The 24,619-nt window shown below is 39.8% G+C and overlaps 1 protein-coding gene across 13 annotated transcripts in view; it reads left to right on the top strand.

Annotated features, from left to right (window-relative positions):
- The window catches only part of LUZP1 (leucine zipper protein 1), a 103,222-nt gene that overhangs the window by 12,434 nt on the left and 66,169 nt on the right, over positions 1 to 24,619 (top strand). For 2 of the 13 annotated variants that reach the window (XM_078073657.1, XM_078073658.1), the window contains exon 2: positions 15,414 to 15,504. The exons of the other annotated variants lie outside the window; for them this stretch is intronic. The gene's annotated coding sequence lies outside the window, so the exon portion shown is untranslated. The remainder of the gene's footprint in view (positions 1 to 15,413; positions 15,505 to 24,619) is intronic. 13 annotated transcript variants of the gene reach the window in all.

Raw genomic sequence — 24,619 nt, forward strand, 5'->3', positions numbered from 1 at the left:
CAAAGCTCCCCCCAACCTGCCAAATCTTGCAGCTTGTAATGCCAGTACCCCTTATATTCTTGGTCAGTTTTACTAGTTTATATCTTTACCTAATTTGATCAGAAGCTTCTTCATTAGAAGCTAAGTTGTTTTAGCTGGAAACTCCCCTCAATTCTTTTAACTGAGCTTTGCACATAGTAGGCCCTTGGTAGAATTTTTTTTTTTTAAGATTTTATTTAGCCTTTTTTTTTTTAAGATTTATTTATTTATTTATTAGAGAGAGAGAGAGAGAGAGCATGAGAGGGGGGAAGGTCAGAGGGAGAAGCAGACTCCCCGCCAAGCAGGGAGCCCGATGTGGGACTTGATCCCGGGACTCCAGGATCATGACCTGAGCCAAAGGCAGTCACCTAACCAACTGAGCCACCCAGGCGCCCTAAGATTTTATTTATTTATTTGACAGAGAGAGACACAGCGAGAGAGGGAACACAAGCAGGGGGAGTGGGAGAGGGAGAAGCAGGCTTCCCGCGGAACAGGGAGCCCGATGTGGGGCTCGATCCCAATCAGGACCTGAACCGAAGGCAGATGCTTAATGACTGAGCCACCCAGGCGCCCCCCTCAGAATTTTTGATGATTGATCATAATGATGCTTATGTATAGGTAGCGGTTTTAATTTCTTAGGCTTATTAACATGGACTCTTTTGCTTCTCCCTCTTCTCCCCCTGCTTGTGCTCTCTGTCAAATAAATAAATAAAATCTTTAAAAAAATGGACTCTTTATTAGAATTCTTAGTGTTTTCTCTAATCCAGAGGTTGGGAGTGCTCCAACTGCTTCAGGTTGGTATGGCAATTATCAGGGTGTGAAAGTACCAGAGTCCAGTCCTGGTACCACAAAGCAGATACTCCTTCGGAATCTGTCACTGGCAAAGAACTAACTATGTGCAGTTCTTTCTTAGAAAGATGCTTAATCGGGGCTCCTGGGTGGCTCAGTTGTTAAGCGTCTGCCTTCGGCTCAGGTCATGATCTCAGGGTCCTGGGATCGAGCCCCGCATCGGGCTCCCTGCTCTGCGGGAAGCCTGCTTCTCCCTCTCCCCCTCCCCCTGCATGTGTTGCCTCTCTCGCTGTGTCTCTCTCTGTCAAATAAATAAAATCTTTAAAAAAAAATTAAAAAAAAAAAGATGCTTAATCAGTGCTTGTCTAATGCTCTCAGATTGGAGTTATTAACTGAAATGAGAGACTAGGTAATACCTCACTTGAACTATTTTGTTGAATAACATTTTATTTTAATGTCAAGGATGACTCCCAAGCCAGTTACCTTCTCTACCAGCTACCTTCTCTGACTTGCCAGTGAGCTCTCTCAGTAGTAATTCTTCCTCTTTTATTAAAGGCAGAAGAATGTAAGTACTAATATTATACATACTTACTTTAAGCCAATTCCTTGTAACTGGGATGATTTAACTTAATATATATGTGGCACAATTGGGTGATACATGTAAAACTTTTTTTTAAGATGTGCCTAATACGTATTTTAAAGCAATGATAATTTTGACTTTTTTTTTTTTATTTAATTAAAAATTTTTAAGTAAGCTCTACACTCAACATGGGGCTCAAACTCATGACCTGCGGATCAAGAGTTGCATGCTCTCGTGACTGAGCCAGCCAGGTGCCTCATTTTGACTTTTCTGGTGGAATTATATCAGAAGATTGTGGAGTGATTTAGTAATTATTTTTATGGAAACATGGGAGCAGAGGTACTTAAGGAAGTTTCTGAGAGATGATGTTGGAGTAATTTTGTTCACAATCATTCATAATCTCTCACTGTTATTTTTTTCTTTTAACAACTTAAAATTTTATGAAACCAGCCTCTTTACTTTTTACACCAACTAGGTCAAAATAAAAAGTGTAACTAGAATGCATTTATATTTATCCATACTTCAGACTACCGCTGGACTTCAATAAACTTTTCTTTTTAAATGTGAGGAGACAAATGATAAACTATGGGAATTCATTATAAAAAGCGACTTTTCAGAGACACCTAGGTGGCTCAGTTGGTTAAGCATCTGCCTTTTGGCTCAGGTCATGATCCCAGCGTCCTGGGATCTGGGATCTGGGATCGAGTCCCTCATCAGGCTCCTTGCTCAGTGGGGAGCCTGCTTCTCTCTCTGGCTGCTGATCCCCCTGCTTGTGTTCTCTCTCTTTCTCTCTGACCAGTAAATAAGTAAATAAGTAAAATCTTTTAAAAAGTGACTTTCAGAATGGATTACAAAGTTAGTATATACTCAACCCAGTCTCTTGCACTTCTCATATTCACAGTTGTTCATAACATTGGCTTCTAGGCATCAGAGATCTTGGAGTATGTTTCTGAATCATTTAGTTTTATTCAAGTAAGCTTTTATTAAATGTGATTTATTGTATTCTGATTCTTTGACAATTGGTTATCTATTTGTGTCTTATTCTCATTCTTTGACCATTTTGGTTAAATGGCATTTTAACCTCATAAGGTTATGTAAAACTATACAGTTTAAATTGTCTGCTGATCCCCCTGCTTGTGCTCTCTTGCTGTAGCCTCAGAAAGCCTCAATTTGTCCATCTTTATGATGGGAAGAGTGGTTGTGAGGATTAAATAATTTAATGTACAGAAGCATTTAGATCATAATACCTGGTACATAGTAAATATTGGCCATTATTTCAGTTTTACATTTTTGTTTACCCAAAGAATAGAAGAAAAATTTCCTGTTCTTAATGATTTAGTCTAAAGTCAGTTAATATCTTTGTATACTGGGCAGACTAGAAGAAACACAAGAATATTTATTTATTTATTTATTTATGAAAGACTTGATTTATTTATTTGACAGAGAGAGAGCACAAGTAGGCAGAGAGGCAGGCAGAGGGAGAGGGAGAAGTAGGCTCCCCGCTGAGCAGAGAGCCAGTGTCGCTCAATCCAAGGACTCCTGCCTGGATCATGACCTGAGCCAAAGGCAGACGCCGAACCAACTGAGCCACCCAGGTGCCCCAAGAATTTTTGAAAGCTTAATTTTAACTTTACTAATTTCTGATGAAGTTAGGGACTTTCTCAGTGACTAGTTTAATTTCCTTTATTAATCTGTTTTTCTTGAATGACTCATCCTTAGCCTAAGTGTTGGCTGTGTGGTTGTAATTGGTAGAAATGAGAGATAATTTCGGGATGTTCTAGCCAGCCCTTCATCACTTAAAGAGAGACTCTGCAACTGGAAATTGAGGCTATTGGTAAGATAATATGTGAGACTATTTCAAACCATTGTAATTTTTGAAAATTATTTATTTATTTGAAAATCATTAAAAAATATTAAGTCTGGTTATAGAATCTTGGGATAGTGGTATTAATATTGTTAGCCATTTACTTTTTTTTTTAGCCATTTATTTTTGCTTATTCTAGGTAAAGATTTCAAGTGATTTTACAACATTAGTTATGTTTGTCAGGTACTATCTTAAGCATTTTATGTGCACTATTTCATTTACTTGTTCATTTAACAAATATTTGAGTGCCTGCCATGTGCCAGGCACATAAGCTCATTTAATCCTCACCACACCCATGAAATAGATATAGTGTTTATTATTTTAGCCCCATTTCATAGATTAGGAACTGGGGCACAGAGAAGCTGTGTATCTTGTCCAGTGTCACAAAGCTGTCGAGGGTCAAATTTGGGATTTTAAAAAAATTTTGAATGACAGTTGCTGAAATATTGGCATAAATTAATTCTATGCCAGATTTTTTTTTTTTTTAGATTTTATTTATTTATTTGACACAGAGAGAGAGTGAGAGCAGGAATACAAGCAGGGGAAGGAGGAGAGGGAGAAGCAGGCTCCCCGCCGAGCAGGGAGCCCGATGCAGGACTCAATCCCAGGACCCTGGGATCATGACCTGAGCCGAAGGCAGACGCTTAACGACTGGGCCACCCAGGCGCCCCCAATTTTTTTTTCTTTCTTTCTTTCTTTTTTTTTTAAAGATTTTATTTATTTATTTGACAGAGAGAGAGAGACAGCTAGAGAGGGAACACAAGCTGGGGGAGTGGGAGAGGGAGAAGCAGGCTCCCCGCTGAGCAGGGAGCCCGACGCGGGGCTCGATCCCAGGACCCTGGGACCATGACCTGAGCCGAAGGCAGACGCTTAACGACCGAGCCATCCAGGCTCCCCAGTTTTTTTTTTTTCCTTTAGAAGAAGGATATTAATCAAATTTTGAAGTGTGTGCGAAATAGGTTACAGTCCAGGTACTTGGAGCAGGATGTGTTAGGTTTAGGTGAGCTAAACTGGGATAATTTCCTCTTTTACTCCAAATCCATCTCTTTAAACGACTAACAAAAGAACAAAAGACAAGTTTGGTTTTTTGTTTGTTTGTTTGTTTTTCCAAAAGACAACTTGGAAGTTCCTTCTTTTGGAGAATTCCAGTTTACCCAAACCAGTGTGAACCAAATGTAAATTTTCAAGAAGGATGGATATAAATAACCATATTAAACACTGTTCTTCAGAGGCACTCTGGGAGCCAATGTTACAGAAGCACGATAGTTTGATTGTTTAAATTAAACAACTTCAGTTATCCACAGTATCTTTTTGCTGCTTTTGCATAGATCTGTTACGATATTTCAGACTTCCACTTTTGTTAATTGTGGTTTTATGGTCATCTCAGGGATATTTATAGGGTAATATGACTGCTTTTTATTTTTATTTTTTAAAGATTTTATTTATTTATTTGACAGAGACACAGAGAGGGAACACAAGTTGGGGAGTGGGAGAGGGAGAAGCAAGGCCCGCTGAGCAGGGAGCCTGATGTGGGGCTCGATCCCAGGACCCTGGGACCATGACCTGAGCCGAAGGCAGACACAATGACTGAGCCACCCAGGCGCCCCTATGACTGCTTTTTTTTTTTTTTTTTTAAGATTTTATTTATTTGACAGAGAGAGACACAGCGAGAGAGGGAACACAAGCAGGGGGAGAGGGAGAAGCAGGCTTCCCGCGGAACAGAGAGCCCTATGTGGGGCTCGATCCCAGGACTCTGGGATCATGACCTGAGCCAAAAGCGGACTCTTAATGACTGAGCCACCCAGGCGCCCCCTATGACTGCTTTTTAAAAACAAATACCAGGCGTTTCCAAAATGGGAAATAATTATATATTTATTTCAGTGAGATTTCCAAGCTGTGCTATACTTCTTTTGAATTTGCCTTTAGAGCATATTGCACATTTTTAATCCTGATAAGTCTTCATTTTGGGGGAATTATATTTAACTTTTGGAGATAAGCAAGTCTGGTGGATGAAGTGAGTAATCAGTATGGTTTTTGGTCATAAATGAGATGTAATTCTAAGAGGTGGAGACAAGGGATTTTGTGTGTGAGGTTTCATCTTTGAGAATCTGCAAATAGAATTTCAAAAAGGTTTTGAGCCTTGGTGGCATTGCTGGAAGAGAGTCTTGCTTCCCAAGATGACTTGAATAACAGCACTTATTTTGAACCTATAAATAAAAATCATTCCTCGAATACAACTTATTTAACTTGTATTCTTGATTGAATTGAAATTGTCTATAATGAAAACATTATCTTGTATTAATATCAGTATCTTATTTGTAGCTTTTAAAAGTTAGTCTCTTTGGGGCGCCTGGGTGGCTCAGTCGTTAAGCGTCTGCCTTTGGCTCAGGTCATGATCCCAGGGTCCTGGGATCGAGCCCCGCGTCGGGCTCCCTGCTCTGCAGGAAGCCTGCTTCTCCCTCTCCCACTCCCCCTGCTTGTGTTCCGTCTCTCGCTGTGTCTCTCTCTGTCAAATAAATAAATAAAATCTTAAAAAAAAAAAAAAATAAAAATAAAAGTTAGTCTCTTTTTCTGTCTAAAAGATAGTTTTTTAAAAAGGAAAAGAACACGGGGGCGCCTCTGTGGCTCAGTCGTTAAACGTCTCCCTTCGGCTCAGGTCATGATCCCAGGGTCCTGGGATCGAGCCCCACATCGGGCTCCCTGCCCGGCGGGAAGCCTGCTTCTCCCTCTTCCACTCCCCCTGCTTGTGTTCCTGCTCTCGCTATCTCTCTCTCTGTCAAATAAATAAATAAAATCTTAAAAAAAAAAATAAAGGGAAAAGAACATTTTTAGTACATATAGGAACAGATTTGAACTCCTTATAATTAAAAGGTGAAATGTATTTTCCTGACCCACTTACCCAGGTATTATGTGTGTGGCCTCTCTGTGGAGGCTGAAGAGTTCAGATGGAAAAATGGTATCATTCATCTGGGTCTGACAGCATATCCTATTTCTAAAAGTAAAGAAATCTCTGGTTTTATCCAGTTTCAGGTTTACTGGATAAGTTAAATGCTGAGCAAGATAAATGTAGTTAATTTTTGGCTCTTTAAAACCCTGGAACAGCTTTATCATAATGTATGTCCTCCTAATTACCTGGGGGTGTTTGTCTTATTTAGGCCATCTTGGTGATTTGTATCTAGTATCAGTGAATAAGCAGAATTAGATTTGAAAATTTTCTATGGATTCTTAGTCACTGAGGAGTAATAATAATACCTAACATTATTGACTATGTGCCAGCCGCTGTATTTAAGCGCTTTTTATATCTTTATTTAATTTTCTCAACAATCCCTTGGGGTAGATACTATTATTATCCCCATTTAATAGATAAAAATTCCTTAATATAGATCAGTATGCCTAAAGTCAACACAGCTGATGAATGCCAAGCTAGGATTTGACTCCTGAGCTTGCAATTGAACATTACAATGAGCACATAATGATTTTATGAACTATGTGCATTTAAGATCATTCTTCCCTAAGTAAATGAGGCCAACGTTGGCTTATGTTCCCTAGGAGAGGAAGAATATCATTTTTAGATCTTGATAAACTTAAAGATGTATTAAATGTCTTTAAAATGGAAGACTGTTCCTGAGTATACAAAAGCTGATTGAATATGTAAGATACTACCGAGGTAGTTTAGGCTGTTTGTGTAACAAAGTAATGATTGCCGGTAGGTTTACATCGGGAATACCAGTTGTTTTTTAAAGATTTATTTATTTGGGAGAGACAGAGACAGAGACAGAGAAGGGGGGAGGGAGGGAATCTTCAAGCAGACTCCTTGTGGAGTGCACAGAACCTGAGGTGGGGCTCCATCCCGCGACCCATGAGACCTTGACCTGAGCCGAAACCAAGAGTTGCGCCCTCAACCAGTGACTGAGCCACCCAGGCGCCCCAGGAATACCAGTTTTTATGCTTTCTGCCACAGCTGTACTGGAGTACGATATAAGATACTCTTTTTTTTTTTTAGATTTTATTTATTTATTTGACAGAGACACAGCGAGAAGGGGAACACAAGCAGGGGGAGTGGGAGAGGGAGAAGCAGGCTTCCCGCTGAGCAGGACCCTGGGATCATGACCCGAGCTGAAGGCAGACGCTTAACGACTGGGCCACCCAGGCGCCCCATGATAGGAGATATTCTTAATATAATTTGATAAAATTAGATACTTTCCAGCATATGCTAAATTTTTTTTTTGTAGGAATTTGAGGACTGTTGATTATGTTAGACTTTTTTAATAGTGGATCCCACCATGACTTGAAAGAGACTGTCAGGATCATAAAGAAGTGTGATGAAAAAATAGATGGCTTAGTAGTGAGGCAGTTAATGGAGTAGGGAGGATAATAAGGTAATGGTGGGGGGGGGATAAAATTTCTGATCATAAAAGGTAAGAGGAGTGGGATTAGGGCAGAAATAGGGGAAGTAGGTGGCTGTTCATTAAGTGGGTACAGTCGAGAAGAGTGCAGAGAATCTTTAGGGAAGAGAGGTAGAGAGGAGACAAGGAACACTGGCTTCATTTACATATTTGGTCAGTTTCACATCTTTTTATTTATTTATTTATTTATTTATAATTTTTATTTATTTGACAGAGAGACAGCGAGAGAGGGAACACAAGCAGGGGGAGTGGGAGAGGGAGAAGCAGGCTTCCTGCAGAGCAGGGAGCCTGATGCGGGGCTCGATCCCAGGACCTTGGGATCATGACCTGAGCTGAAGGCAGACGCTTAACCCACTGAGCCACCCGGGTGCCCCCACATCATATTTAAAAGCCAGTAATTTAGTCAATTCTGTTCAATTCATAGTACCTGTTATATATTTAACCCAGGGCTAATTAATGTGGACAAAACAAAAAGACAAAAGAAGTATTGTATGTAGCCCTTGTTCTAAGGAATTTAACATTCTAATTGGGGAGACAGTACCTGGTTTTTGAAATGGTTCCATGACAATATTGGATCATATGTTAATGCAAAAAGGGGTGATACTGACTGGTGATTCTGGAGCTTTCATTTGATAAACCATTCATATTTCAAAAGAACTTTTTGTTTTCCAAGTAAGGACACAAAAATGAAAAACAACCTTCTTAATACCACTGTTTCAGAAAAGATGGAACTAATTTTAAAACAGAAATGAAAGGGCATCATCTCAGATGAAAGTCTTTATATTGAATAATTTAGCCTTATGGAAAATTTAGTATTCTTTGGTGAAAATGTCCCTGAATCTGTGGTATAGTGGTACCTGCTCTAGGAGGTCTGTTACGCTCCTAACTTATGTCAGAATGACAGGTAAGAGTTTACTGAGATTAGTCTGGGCTGAGTGATCTGTGAGGTCTTCATGGAGGCCGTTAGAGTGGAGTTTTACAATGATGGATAGATAGAACGTGAATAGACAGAAAGAAGGGAATGGTTTTCCAGGCCAGGGCAACAAAAGAACAAAGATGTTGAGATTGGGATAAACTTGTATTATTGATTGGACCTAAGAATACTTGTATGCTCCACCCTTGAGGATCATTGTTGGGGCTTCCATGAGCTGGCAGCTTTGTTTCTTTGTTTTCCTGCCTCAGACATCTGGAGTTGCTGGGAGCCCCCACAGCCAGGCTAGGATCTGAAGTGGTAGCACCGGGCTTGGGGCCTCTGGCTCTCCTTGGATAGTGCCAGGCTCTCATGAGCTGATCCTGGCCTGTGTTGCCCCAAAAGTAGCTTGGGCCCCTGCTTGCCCCATAGGCAACACCTAACAAGTAAACACACCTAAACAGGTAGTCATCTACCACAAAGATGCCTGGGAGGGAGTGGGGCCTCTCACCTCCTGCTCTCCTACTAAACAACTGCTTTGGCCCCAGGCGATATCACTGGGGGAGGAGAGGGTGTCCAAAAGTGGGGACTTCTGTTGTGGAAGGGGTGTCTGAGGCCACTTGAGGAGGATCACCATTTTTCCCTCCCTGGATTAGCTTGGGTGCCAGCCAGGCTGCTCCATCCATCCACTGAGAGCTGTGTCTCCTGCATAAGGTCCCATACAGGATTGTGAGGCACGGGGTGGTAAGAAGCCATGAGTGGGTGGTGAAGAAGGAGCGCCGCAGGCCTCAGGGCCGGGAGGTCAGACCTGACACTCAGTACACCGGCCGCAAGCGCAAGCCCCGCTTCTAAGCCCTTAGCTGGATCTAATCTGGCAGCTCGAGCTCCACACGCTTGCAGGTGAGAAGTTTTCTCTGTTGAAGTGCCTACTTCATCAGTTGCCAAAATAATGTTTTAGAAAAGTTTTCAACCTTTCTGTTCTAAAAGTTCTAACAGTTTTTCACTAACAAGAGTTCTGAAAGCATCTTATTTTGTTCTAAAAACAATAAACCACTTTCTCTGGAACTGTGGGGAAAAAAAAGAATACTTGTCTGCTCCAATAATAGAGTTTAGATTATGGACAAGGAGGAGATAAGATTAGGAAGGTAATGCTTGAATTATGAACAGTCTTGAACATTATACTGGGGCATTTGGACTTGATCTTGCTACCATTTAGGAACCACTGAAGGTTTATAGAGGTAAGGCATTGATAAATATAGAATTGTAGACTGATTAATCAGGAGGTGTTACATAGATTATTGGAAAAGAAGCCACTTAAGGATTTTTGTAGAAATTCAGATGTGCATACTATGAGGACCTGAATTTAGGGACTTAGAAAAGGAGTATATTTAGAAGTTTTGAAGAGGGAAGAGATAGGAGTTAATGATGATGTGGAAAAAGAAAGGTAAATGTAAGATTATGAGATTGGTAAAACTGGGGGGCATTTGTGATAACTAGTTAACTGAAGTTGGAGAAGGCGACAAACGAGATAGCCTTTTTGCCTCAAATTCTCTGCTAAATATTACTCTATATCCACATGCTTTTATGATACCATTTATTTATTTATTTAAGATTTTGAGGGCCAGAATCTCAAGCAGACTCCGCGCTGAGCGCTGAGCCAGACATGGGGCTCGATCTCATGACCCTGAGATTGTGACCTGAGCCAAAACCAAGAATCGTGCTTAACCAACTGAGCCACCCAGGTACCCCACGACACCATTTATTTGAGATATGTTGAGAGTCTCTAAAATTGCCTTGGGATTGAAGCGGAAGTTAAAAGGTTTCCTTTATTTTGGAAACATTCTTTTGGAAAAAAAAATATATATATAGTACATTTCAAACCGTTAAACATTGTATAAGTTATTAGTTATAGAAATTGTATCCTAATAAATAATATCATTGTTAGTTAGACGACCTATCAAGTTCGGAGGAATTTTTGGAATGCATTGGTGACTTTAGAATTTTTTCATTTGTCCTGTATACATTGACAACACAGTGTGGCAATACACTGGTTCACCTTGGATGGTTTAATTTATCATGATATAGTTAAAATAGTCTTCCGGTTTTTGTTACTGCAGCATGTGATAGTAGAATATATTATCTGTCATTTCATTAGCATCTACTCTGTAGCAGGTACCTGATGTCTGCTAACTCTTCAGTGTTTCATGAAATGGGTACTGTTACTCCTGCTTTGCAGATGAGGAAACTAAAGCTCATAGGGGGTTTAAGAAATGTCCCTCGGGGGCGCCTGGGTGGCTCAGTTGGTTAAGCGACTGCCTTCAGCTCAGGTCATGATCCTGGAGTCCCAGGATCGAGTCCCACATTGGGCTCCCTGCTCGGCGGGGGGTCTGCTTCTCCCTCTGACCCTCTTCCCGCTCGTGCTCTCTCTCATTCTCTCTCTCTCAAATAAATAAATAAAATCTTTAAAAAAAAAAAAAAAAAAGAAATGTCCCTCGGGGAGCAGTCATAAGAATAGGAATAAGGAAGGGGGAGGAGATAATTGATTAGGCAGTAATTCAAATCAATGAAGTGCTACCCACATATTAACTGGTGTTATCTAGCCTTTTCTGTCCTGTGTGTGCAGGAGTGGGCGGGGAGGGCTTCAAAGACCAAATATGATCTAGCCCTAGTTCTTGTCAAGGATAGTCACTTTTGGATAATGTCTCATATCTTTTTGTAGAGCTTTCAACAAATCCTTCATAAAAATAAATGTCCGAGGGGCGGCTGGTGGCTCAGTCGTTAAGCGTCTGCCTTTGGCTCAAGTCATGTTCCCAGGGTCCTGGGATCGAGCCCCGCATCGGGCTCCCTGCTCGGCGGGAAGCCTGCTTCTCCCTCTCCCACTCCCCCTGCTTGTGTTCCCTCTCTCGCTGTGTCGCTCTCTGTCAAATAAATAAATAAAATCTTAAAAAAAAAATAAATGTCCGATTCAGAAAACAAACACACTCTTGACACAATTCGGCAAATTGCTAGTCTGGCAAATGACATCTAAGGAAGTTTCAGGGTCTGTCTTCTGGGAAAGTGGGATTTGAAGGTCATTCTGCTTGAAAGTGTAGTTAGTGCTGGAGACTAGCTGTCATTGATATCTGGCACTTTTTTGGGGGTCTCTGCCTTTCTTAATTCTCCCCATTATCCACAGCCATAAAAGTTTTTAGCTTTTCTTCATGTGTGCTGTTGATAATTTCTTCAATGTTCTCTCTTCTCAGTATTATAAAGCTCAACCTCACCGCTCTCCACCTCATTCCTGCTGTTCCTTTACCAGCTGCTTGTATTGGGTCTGGTATAACCTTTGCACAAATGTGAGCAAAGTCCTAGGTTCTTAATCTTTTCTCCCAGCATTTCCTCCATCTCCTAACACACAACTGAAAACAAGTTTTTTTCTCTAATGAATGTTATTATTCATATTTTTGCTGGTTGAATATTTTGTCATTCCTTGGACAGGGGGAGCAATTAATATATTTCTGGTCCTTCACTGTTGCTTCTAGACCATTTTTTGCTATTTTTGCACAGCTTCTGATTTTTCAAAGTCCCTACCATTTGCTCTCCTCTGTTCTCATTGCGTTTGGTGACTTTCAGGATCCACATGGATCATTCTTCTTCACCATCCCGTTCCCTAGTATGCACTTCGTGGAGGACCTCACTCTTAACCTATTCCTGTCTGTCTTGCATCTGTTGATTGCATCCCTTGCACTCTTTATTGAGTCCTTCCTTTGAGATTAGGAGTACACTGATGTCTTTTCTATCCTAAATAAATAAAATCCCCCTGCCTTTCTATCTCTTAGAGTTACTGCCGTATTTTTTTTTTCTTTTACTCTCAAACATCTAAAAACAGAGCATTCCCTATGCAGCCTTTTCTTTCGTACTCCTCATTCTTTAACACCCTTCCTGTCTTGTTTCTGTGTCCAACACTTTACTGTAAATGCCCTTTCAAAAGACCCAGTGTCCATATATTCAGTCATTTTCATAGCCTTTGTCTTCCTTAATCTCTTGTCAATATTTAAGCTATTGATCATCATCTTCCTTGAACCTCTGTTCTTTGACTTGGAGTTAAAAATATGTGTGTTTGGCCCCACTGAGCCTGGTAAGGCCATTTTACCTGGGACTTGGCTGGTTGTTGGACTCTGGTGTTCATCTTGGGGCCTGTACTGACTAGCTGAGAAGGGGTGGAGCAGGTTGGCACTGTGCATCTCATAGTGCTCTGTACCCTGTGGACTTTTAAGTAAATAATTGATTTGACTTGCTAGTCTTCCTGTTCTCTCTCTCCCTGTCTCCCCAATCCTGCTATGGCTTGTTTGTAAAATAGATTGCCCACTTCTGCTCTTGACTCTGCTTAAATATAAAAAATAGTACATGAAGGCAGACATTTCTTTTTTTAGAGCAGACTTTTGGAAAGAGTGTTATGAATTAAGTTCTTTAAACTCATGTGAGATTTGAAATGCTCCAGAAAATTTGGGAAAGTTTAATGAATATCAGTTAAGTGGCCTTAATGAGAAAACTTTTATGTCTTCTCTCTTATGTTAGTATTTTTATGGAAGGCTATTTCTGGAAAAAAAAAAAAAACCCACATCAGATTCTATCACAGCAAAAATAATTACACTGAGAATCTCAGTATAATAGAATTTCTAAGCCCCATTTATTTTCAGGAGTATTTGCTATAATAACACGGTACTGTGACAGTTCCCTGGAGTTTGTTATTAGGATTTTGACCTGAATTTGCCAAGACAGTTTCAGAAAGTTGCAGAGATAGCTGGGAAGTAGCAGCATGAGCAGATGTGGGTTAGGCTAATACACATGTAGGAGAGCAAAGTTTTGAGGTGACATGATTTTTTGAGAAGGAAACAGTATTGAGTAATGCCACTTTTTGTTGCTGTTTTGCTATGTTAAAGGATCATGGAAGCCTTGTATCCCGAAATTTTTTTTGTCCTTAGAGATTTGAGTCATTCTCTGTTCTCAGATGTTTATCACCTTCTTGTACAGGAAATGGAATTATTCAGCCCAGAGAGATGATAAAGAGCTTTGGACTAAGTGAGTCTGGAGGTTCTGGTTCAGTTTTTGTCATTATTTAGCTACGTAGACTTGAGCAAGCTACTTTACTCTTTGGGCTTCAGATTTGTCAAATGAGGTGAAGTAAATAATATCTGAAAAGATACTGCTATTTTAACTTGAGGTGTTTTGATAAAAAGCCATTCACAGTGAGTCTCAAAGTCAGTTTACCAATTAGTCAGAAATGTAATTTGTATTGAGATAAGTCTGTGACAATTTGTATTAAGAGATAAGAGTTTGCAGTATGTCTTTTGACATGTAAGAAACACTGCAGCTCTATCTTCAAAATGGTAGAACAGATGCCTACGTCAGCAGCAGTGTTCCATGGATTATAAAGGTACTGGAAAATATTACTGAGCTATGGAGATACAGAAATGTGAGATCCAGTACATATGCCTGTTTCAAAATGATGTGACAGCTTTGAAACACATTTTTTTTAAGTGTTTGTTTATATGGAAAATAGGTAAAATGGCAGAGTGAAATAATATTAACAATAGTAGCTAATGACGTTTGGTTAGCACTTCCTATAAGGCCAGCTACTATCCTCAGATGAATTTATAATGCATTTAGTCCTTCCTTAAATAATTCTACATGGTAGCTATTATCCCTGTTTTACACGTGAGGACACTGAAACATAGTTAAGTAACTTGCCCTTGCTATTAAGTGACATATTGTCACATATATGACTAGGTCTGGGTGACTCCAGAGCCTGTGTTCCACATACATGTATCTGTTACGTGCTGAGTTCAGAGTGCATACAGATGAAGTATATGGTGGTGAGAACAAAGTAAAATTCAGATATTGAATGTTTGACTAGGTTATTGTGTTTGCTTCCTTAAGCCATATGCTATCATATGGCTTATGCATTATGCATTACAATTATGTTAGTTTAGTAATATCACATTTACTGACCAGCATGGCCTGGGTTTGAATTCCAGCCCTACCATGTGATTTTTGTGTAAACTCAGGAAAGGAACTGTACCTCTTTGTGCCTCAGTTTACTCATCTGAAAAATGCGGTTAATAGTATCTGCCTCCTAGTGTTGTGAGAAAGAAATGAGTTGATGCAAAGGGCTTAGAATGACACGAAGTAAACATACAATAAATGTTGGCTATTGTTATGTTATGCTTTTAACTTTTCCAAGTACCTTAAATACCATTTCCTTCAAATAACATTCGTATGTGAGAGGTAGGGTCTAGAATCAAGCATATTTAGTCCCATTTTACAAATGAGAAATCCATGAAGCAACTTGTCTTAAGGACACGAGAACAAAATTAAATGGAATTAAATTTAAAAGGTTAATCCTGGTCTGAAAGAGAAAAAAATTGGTTTGGGATGAGTGTCCTGTAATAGTCACCTCTCTTGTAGAAGTAGGACAAGCCTGTGGTGTTTGGAACGGGAAGGAAGATCATTCCCAGCTACTCATTTCTTTTTCTGGTCCCTGATTCCCTTCCTGCTGTTAGAGGGGGATGTTGCTGCGTCATTCCTATGTCCTGGTTTAGCCGTCTAGCAAGCTGAGAAACATTTGAAGGGTATCGGATTCTCTGGGAACTGAGAAAACAGCTTACCTTTTCCATGTGGAAAAAAGGTAAACCAAGTGGGGGGTGTGAGCTACCAGTATGAGCTGTGAGTTGTTTTATGGATTTAACTCTTGAGCTGCTTTAACTGAATCCCACTCTTGTCGTGTGTCAGTTTCCTGCAGTTGTTTGGAGGCATTTTTAGGATTTAAGTGCTTCTAGTTTTTTTTTTTTTTTTTTTTTTAAACAGCTTCATGCGGCTTGATCTAGCTCAGCTGTCAGCACTTGATTTTGCTGCAATAAGTACTGCATGATCTCTGCATTGCTGTAACCAGATCTTGGTAAGACCTGCCTTTCCATCTCTTTGATGAAAAGATTTCTTTGCATCTCTCCCTCGGGCTAGTCTGGCTGTAGCATTGGAGGCTCTTCCCTACTCTTTGGAAAAACCTAAAAAGAGTTTTTGAGAAGTGACCTTGTGTTGGGTTTCTCTTGGCTAGGATTTCTCCAGCTAACAGCTGTTAGCTTTCCCTTAGCTCTAACACATAGGAACAGTGTCTTCAGCAAATGTATATTGTACCTGCCATGCAAGAGCTACTACTACTACTAGTCACTGGGAATGCAGAATATAAAAATTGAAGCATATTGAATTAGACTGGATAATGATTAAGGAGAGATAAAACGATACATCAAGGAGAAGAGATCATGGAGACCTGGATTTAATTCCAAGTTCTGCCTTTTATTCCCAGTGTGACTCTGGGCAAATTTGTGAAACTTTCCTGAATCTCAGTTTTCTCACCTATAGACTAGAAGTCTTAAAATCTCGTTTAGATCTCTTCTATGAAACCTTTCCTAACTCATTATCAATCCGCTCCTTCTGTACTTCTGTTTTTGTTGTAGTACATCTTCCGAAACACTTGTTGCCCTTACCACGTTGTTCTAATTATTTGTTTGCTTTTGTCTGCTTGTAATGAACTATGAATATCATAAGAACAGTATTTTCTCTGTGTTCCCATTTTATAGCACATGCCTGGTTCAGTAAGTAATGAATTGAGACTTCAGTGCATTAATCTTGTGTTGGTATTTTCTTATTCCAATCCAAAAGGGCATGAGTGAGAAGTTCACTTTGGTGTCTCTGTGTGTGTTTTAAAATAAAACCAACAGGGGTGCCTGGGTGGCTCAGTTCATTAAGCGACTGACTCTTGATTTCAGCTCAGGTCATGATATCAGGGTTGTGAGATAAAGCACTGTGTGGGGCTCTGTGCTTAGCGGGAGTCTGCTTGAGATTCTCTCACTCTTCCTCTGCCCCTCCCCTGCCCCGGCTTGTGCTCACTCTCTCTCTAATAAATAAATCACTCTCCTGGGGTCCTTGTGCTCTCTCTCTCTCTCTAATAAATAAATAAAATAAAATCTTAAAAAAATTTTTTTATTAAAAAAAAGATTTTATTTATCCATTTGACAGAGAGAGAGAGCAGAAGCAGGGGGAGTGGGAGAGGGAGAAGAAGGCTCCCTGCTGAGCGGGGAGCCTGATGCGGGGCTTGATCCCAGGACCCTGGGATCATGACTGAGCCGAAGGCTGACGCTTAACCCACTGAGCCACCCAGGCGCCCCAATAAATAAATCTTTAAAACCAACAAAAATATATATTGATGTAATCACGTACCATAAAATTCACAGCCATCACCACTATTTAATTTCAGACCCATTTTCATCACCCCAAAAGAAACCCCATACCATTAGCAGTCACTCTCCATTCTCTCCTACCTCCAGAACCTGGCAACCGTAATCATTTTCTGTCTCTCTGTGGATTTGCCTATTCTGGACATTTTATATAAATGGAAATCATACAATACGTAGACTGTTGTGTCTGGCTTCTTTCACTTACCACAGTGTTTTCAAGTTTTATCCATGTTGTATCAGTACTTCATTTTTAGGGCTGAATAATACCCCATTGTATGAATGTACCACATTTTGTTTATTCATCGGCTGAAAGACACTTGGGTTGTTTCCACTTTGGGCTGTTCTGAATAAAGATTGCTGTACAAGTTTATGTGTTGGCACAGGTTTTCATTTCTCTCAGATATATACCTAGAATGGAATTGCTGGGTCATGTGGTAACTTCTAACTTTTTCAGGAACTATGAGATTTTTTTCACGCCCTTTGTCTGCACCATTTTTGCATTCCTACCAGCAATGTATGTGGATTCTAATTTGTCCACATCCTCACAACCCTTGTTATTCTTTTTTTTTTTTTTTTAAAGATTTTATTTATTTATTTGAGAGAGAGGGAGAGTGAGAGGGAGAAGCAGACTCCCTGCTGAGCAGAGAGCCTGACGTGGGACTCGATCCCAGGACTCTGGGATCATGACCCGAGCCGAAGGCAGACGCTTAACCACCTGAGCCACCCAGGCGCCCTATCCTTTTTGATTATAGCCATGCTAGTGGGTGTGACATGGTATTGTGTGGTGGTTTTGATTTGTATTTCCCTAATGACTAATGATGATGGAGCATCTTTTCATGTGCTTATTGGCTATTGGTATATATTTCTTTGGAGAAAGGTCTATGCAGATCCTTTACCATTTTTAAAATTGTTTATTTGCCTTTTTATTGTTGATTTATAAAAGTTCTTTGTATATTTTGGATACTAGTGTCTCATTAGATAAGTGATTTGCAGATATTTTCTCTGAGTTTTTGGATTTTTTTAATAAATCCTTTTTTTTTTAAGATTATTTATTTGACAGAGAGAGAGAGCACAAGTAGGCAGAGCGGCAGGCAGAGGGAGAGGGAGTAGCAGAGAGCCCGATTCCGATTCCGGGCTTGATCCCAGAACTCTGGGATCATGACCTGAGCTGAAGGCAGATGCTGAACCGACAGCCACCCAGGCGCCCCTGAGTTTTTGGATCTACCTGCCTAGAATTCATTGCCCACCTCGTATGTCTACATGATATAGTAGAATTAGAGGTCCTAAAAGAGCATATGTTGATTGAAGGAATTGCCATGCTACAGATAGCATTGAAGTTACGCAGTTCTAGAGGCCTTGGGTTACAAGAAAGATCGCATTTGACTGGGAGCTAGGGAAATTTGGGTTTTAGTCTTAGTGTTGCCATAGCCAGATAGTATGACCTTGGGCATATAATGTAATTCTCCGTTTTCTCACCTGTAAAGTGAATGATTTGGACTAGGTAGTCTTTAAGGTCACCACTAAAGTTTTTTGAGTTGATAAGGTCCTTGGGGACACGTGTTACAGGTCAGATTATACTCTCTCGTTTGCTCTTTTTTTTTTTTTTTAAAGATTTTATTTATTTACTTGAGAGAGAGAAATCACGAGCAGAGGGAGGGGCAGAGGGAGAAGCAGGCTCCCCGCTGAGCAGGGAACCCGACGCGGGGCTCGACCCCAGGACCCTGGGATCGTGACCCGAGCCGAAGGCAGACGCTTAACCGACTGAGCCACCCAGGTGCCCTCTCGTTTGTTCTTAATACAGAAGTCTTGTGCATGCTCTTACTTTGCTAGAAAACTTACTTTTTTCTCTTCAGTCAAGAACCCTGTCTTTCTTTAAAACTTAAAGTAAATTCTGACCAGCTCCAGTCACATGAATAAACCTGGATTTTTATTTTTTTATTTTTTTATTTTTTTTTAAATTTTTTTTTTTTTTTTTAAAGATTTTATTTATTTATTTGACAGAGAGAGACACAGCGAGAGAGGGAACACAAGCAGGGGGAGTGGGAGAGAGAGAAGCAGGCTTCCCGCAGAGCAGGGAGCCCGATGTGGGGCTCGATCCCAGGACCCTGGGATCATGACCTGAGCCGAAGGCAGACGCTTAACGACTGAGCCACCCAGGCGTCCCAAACCTGGATTTTTATTAAAGAATTTGTAGCTAAAAGAGACCTTTAAAATTCTTTTAATCCAGTGTTCTCTATTACAAATGATGAATTAGAGGCATAAAAAAGTTAGGGTCGTTGATTTAATAATCACATTTGCTGGATGTCTGCTCTGTTCTTGGCTCAGGCTGTAGAGCTAGTTGGTGGCAGAATTGAGATGAGCACTGAGATCTCCTGGACTCTCAGTTCACTATTTCTAGTATACCACTTTGCCATGGATTACTAAATTAGAATCTGGTTAAGAAGCAGTATCAGGAATTTGCCAGTGTTTCAGCTAAGGGTTACAATAATTTTTTTTTTTTTTTAAAGATTTTATTTATTTATTTGAGAGAGAGAGAATGAGATAGAGCATGAGAGGGTGGAGGGTCAGAGGGAGAAGCAGACTCCCCACTGAGCAGGGAGCCCGATGCGGGACTCGATCCCGGGACTCCAGGATCATGACCTGAGCTGAAGGCAGCCGCTTAACCAACTGAGCCACGCAGGCGCCCCGTAAGGGTTACAATAATTTGCCTCCAAATTCTGATCTTTGAATAAGTGGGATTGACATATATTCGTTACATATTTTAGGTATAAGTTGATCGATAGTTTTAATTTTTAATTATCTTTCTCTTGTTCAAGGACCTATTTTCAGCCTTAGAGAATTATATGTAGCTCTAAGGTCCCCAGCTGGCTGCCTGTGATTTTATTATAACAATTCCAGTCCAACACCATTGGTGCTATAGTGTCCTAGCCCATGGTCTCTCTGGTCACTGACTCCTGATGAAAGTGATTTATTTTGGCACTGTGCCTATTCCTAACCACCTGTTCCTGTTAATGTGGGTTTTCCAATTCTTCAATGGAATATGCAACTTCATTGGAATCACAAATACAGTTCTCTTGAAAATCTCTTCTCTACCTAACCTTGCCCCATAAATAGATACTAGGGCGGGCTGATGGAATTATTTGAGTAGGAGCATAGCGTATTCCCAGGGAGTCTGCAGTTATTTATGTGCAGTGTCAAAACCCAAAAAGCACTTAAATGAAAAACATGATTCACTTCATAGCAAAATCTGACCTGAACTTAAGTGAGGCTATTTATGAGGTTTATTTATCCTACTTAGTATTAGTATTCATATATATGTATGTGTGTGTGTGTGTGTGTGTATATACACAATATATAATATATATATATTTTAAAAGATTTTATTTATTTGACAGAGAGACACAGCGAGAGAGGGAACACAAGCAGGGGGAGTGGGAGAGGGAGAAGCAGGCTTCCCGCCGAGCAGGGAGCCCGATGCGGGGCTCGATCCCAGGACCCTGGGATCATGACCTGAGCCGAAGGCAGAGAGGCTTAACGACTGAGCCACCCAGGTGCCCCTATATATATATATGCTTTTTAAATAAACTCTACCCCCAGTGTGGGGGTCTCAAACTCACAACCCCAAGATCAAGAGTGGCATGCTCTACTGACTGAGCCATCCAGGCACCCCATGATTATTCATATATTTAAACTGTGGAAATATCGATGTGTTTGCCTACTGCATATTGCCCTAGTCCCTATTATATTATCTTTCCAAAAATCTAAAAAATTCTGAATTCCATAATATATTTAGCCCAAAACAAGGGTCTGTGGATCTGTATTTGTTTTGTTGTTGGTAGTTCCTTGTTACGTGGATTATTCTTGAAATAAACCCCAGGGGGTTGAATTTTTGTACTGGGCCTTCATTGGACAGCTAATTTCCATTACTGTTCTTTGTTTTTCAAAAGAACATTGCTGTGCCACCTATTCATTAATATTGCTGAAGGAGTTTTCTCTTGCTCTTTAAAAGAGTTGAGAATTCTTTATGGTTTTTTTTTACTCTTCAATTATTTTTTTGGAAAATTTCTAAACCTATTAAACAATTGAGTGAATAGTATTATGAGCGCTCATATACCTTTCACCTATATCAGTGGTTCTCAAAGGGTTATTTACAGATCCCTGGGGGCCCCAAGACCCCTTAAGGGGATCTCCAAGGTCAGAACTATTTTCATAATAATACTAAGATGTCATTTGTCTTTCTCACTGTGGTGATATTTGTACTGATGTGCAAAAGCAATCAATGGTGGATAAAGCTGTTGGTGCCTTAGCACAAATCAAGGTAGTGGTATCAAATTGTATTAGTAATAATTATGTTTGTGACACACTTGCAGTAAAACAACAAATGGCAGTTTCATTTAAGAATGTTCTTGGGGAGCCTGAGTGGCTCAGTAGGTTAAGCATCTGCCTTTGGCTCAGGTCATGATCCCAGGGTCCCGGGATCGAGCCCCACATCGGGCTCCCTGCTCAGTGGAGAGTCTAGCTTCCCCCTCTGCCCTCCCCTGCTGTTTGTGCTCTCTCTGTCAAATAAATAAATAAAAGCTTTAAAAAAATGTTCTTGATGAAGCAGTAAAAATTACTAATTTTATTAAAATTTGATTTTTGAATACACATCTTTTTTTTTTTTTTTTTTTATTCATTTGAGAGAGAGAGAGAGAGAGAGCATGAGCAGGGAGAGAGGCAGAGGGAGAGGGAGAAGCAGGCTCCCCGCTGAGCCAGGAGCCCGATGTGGGGCTCGATCCCAGGACCCCGGGATCATGACCTGAGCCGAAGGCAGACGCTTAACCATCTGAGCCACCCAGGCGCCCCTGAATACACATCTTTTTAATATTCCTTGTGTTGAAATGGGGTGAAATACTTCTACATATCAGGGTATAGTGTTTATTTGAAGAGTTGGTTGTTTGAGTTGCAAGCTAATTAACCTCTTTTTTCATGAAACATCATTTTTACTTGAAAGAATTAGTGACAAAGGGGGTTACTCAGATTTGGGTATTTGGAAGACTTTCTTGGGAAATGAGTGAAATGAAGTTTGTCCTTCAAGGAAAACAACTGAAAGTACCTATTGCCAATGATAAAATTCAGATTTCAAGCAAAAATTAGAATTTTGTAACTTATATCTGTCACTCTGAGCTTGTCAGCTTCCCAACACTTAGTCTTTTTTGACAGGATTGGTGGTATATTAATCGTAGTGATTTTTTTGGGCGCCTGGGTGGCTCAGTTGGTTAAGCGTCTGCCTTCGGCTCAGGTCATGATCCCAGAGTCCTGGGATCGAGCCCCGCATCGGGCTCCCTCCTCAGCGGGGAGTCAGCTTCTCCCTCTCCCTCTGCCTGCCGCTCTGCCTACTTGGGCACTCTATCTCTCTGTCAAATAAATAAAATCTTTACAAAACAAAACAAAAAAACAATAGTGATTTTTTGATACTGTACAATGAAATGTGTCAGCATTTAAAATCTGCATATCTTTCAACTTAGTGAACCAGTATTTACCAGATGATCAAGGCATGATTTTATAAAATCATGATTGGTAAAAGATCCATTCAAAGTGCAAGATAGACCAATGGATTTTAATGTAACAGCGTATGAAAAGTTCCTGTGGATATGGCTTCAGATTCCATATTACAACTAACCTGTGAGAAACTACTACTTGTCAAGTTAGGTGTAGTATCATAGAAGAGTATCTTTCATCATCTTAAAAGGCTATCAAGGCACTCTTTTTTCAAGTGCATAGTGTGTGAAGTTGTTATTTTCTTCTCATACAACAAAATGCCGTATTGTAAGCATGACGCAGAAACAGGTATGATATTTCAACAACAGACGTTAAAGAGAGTTGCAAAAGTGCAAAACCAGTGCCACTCTTCTTACTAAATTTTTTGAATTTGGAAAATTACTTTTCATAAAAATGTTACTTATGGTAATATATAATGAGCTTATTATAATTTGAAAATTAATATGTGTTTAAAAATTTTTCTGTTTTAATTTTTTATATGGCAAATCTAGATTCATATAAACAAAAGCCCTTTGGGGTCTTCAGTAATTTTTAAGAGTGCAAAGGAGTCCTGAGATCAAAAAGTTTGAGAACGACTGATCTAAATTCACGATTGTTAATCTTTGGTCATAATTGCTTTTTTCTGTTTGTCTAATTTTTTTTCTGAAACATTTGAAAGCAAGTTGCATTCATCATAACCTGTAACCACTAAATAATTCTGCATTCAACATTGATATGACATTGTCCAATATTAGTTCATTTTCAGATATCCCAGTTGTTCCATCAATGTTCTTTATTGCTTTCCCTCCCCTTTAGAATCCACTTCAAGGATTTCTTGTTACATTTGGTCCTCATGCCCCTTTTAATCTAGAGCAGGGATTGGCAAACTTTCTATGAAGGACCAGATAGTAAATATTTTTGGCTTTGCGGGCCATACTATCTTCTTGAAGAGAAAAGCACCCAGAGACAATATGTAAATGAATGGGCATGGCTGTATTCTGGTAAAACTTTAGTTTGAAGACCCCTGATCTAGAAAATCTCCACTCTTAACTTCTCTCTGTGTGTGTCTAATAACACTTCCTCTTTTGAAGAGTCTGGGCCAGTTATAATGTCCCGTAAGCTGGATTTGTCTGATTGTTTTCTCATGCTGAGATGCAGGGTAAACATTTTTGGTAAGGAATACCACATAGATGATGCTGTGAGGTTTCCTTTGTATCTTATTGGGAGGCACATAATGTTAGTCTGCTCCATTATTGTTGATGGTAAATTTGACTTCTTCATTAAAAGGTACTTACTCCCCTTTATAAGTAATCTGTGGGGTGACTTTGAGACATTGTGAATATCTTATTCTCCTACAAAATGGTTTTAGCTTTCACTGATGATCCTTTTCTGAATCAGTTATTACATTGGTGGTTGTGATTATAGTTCTTAACATCTGCTTAAGTGACAACAGCAATAAAAAATAAATTGTATTTTCAGAAAAGTACTCATGAGCAAATTTATTTAGAAAGCCGTATTAATATATATTGTTACTGTGAGTCTGTGGCTTAGTTTCCCATCGTAGACTGTCTTCCTGGGAGGCTGAGGCTGAAAGATTGGGTCTGCATGTGTTGTACTGAACAGCTGCTTTCTAGAAGCAGGGCTCTAAAATACGGTGTCTTCTTCTGAGCCCAAGGCTGCTTATTAAGGACCGGGCCTAGTCTGGATTGGAAGTTGTCTTTGCCATGGCTGGTTTTTCCTCTTCCTTACCTCTTTTGTCAATATCTCACGTGTTTCAGTGGTTCAGTTTGTGGATCCTATAGTACTGTCTCGATCAGTTTTTGTCTAATTATGCATTGAAGCTTGTGCTCAAAACCAAGTAGTTACAACTTAGAAATAAAATTTTTAAGAGGAACATTTTTCCCCACTACCTTCTTACGAAAAATTTTGAACTTACAGAAAAAGCTAATAATCTAATAAATACTTACACCTTTTAGCTGGATTCAGTAATTGTCAACTGTTTGCCTTATTGTACTTACGTAGTATATATGTATATTTGTATATATGTATCCATTTTTTTCTTAACTATTTGATACCCTGCAGATGTGTAACCCCCTAGAGTAAGGATACTCTATTACATAACCACCATACCGTTATCACACCTGACAAGTCTGTTTCTAATATATAATATCAGTTCATATTGTCTTTCATAGTTGTTTTTTGAGAAATATTCTCTTGAAGAATGGTAATTGATGAGAGATTGACATACAATTGAGCAAT

The sequence above is a fragment of the Halichoerus grypus genome, chromosome 5, assembly GCF_964656455.1.
Source record: "Halichoerus grypus chromosome 5, mHalGry1.hap1.1, whole genome shotgun sequence".
NCBI lineage: Eukaryota > Metazoa > Chordata > Mammalia > Carnivora > Phocidae > Halichoerus > Halichoerus grypus.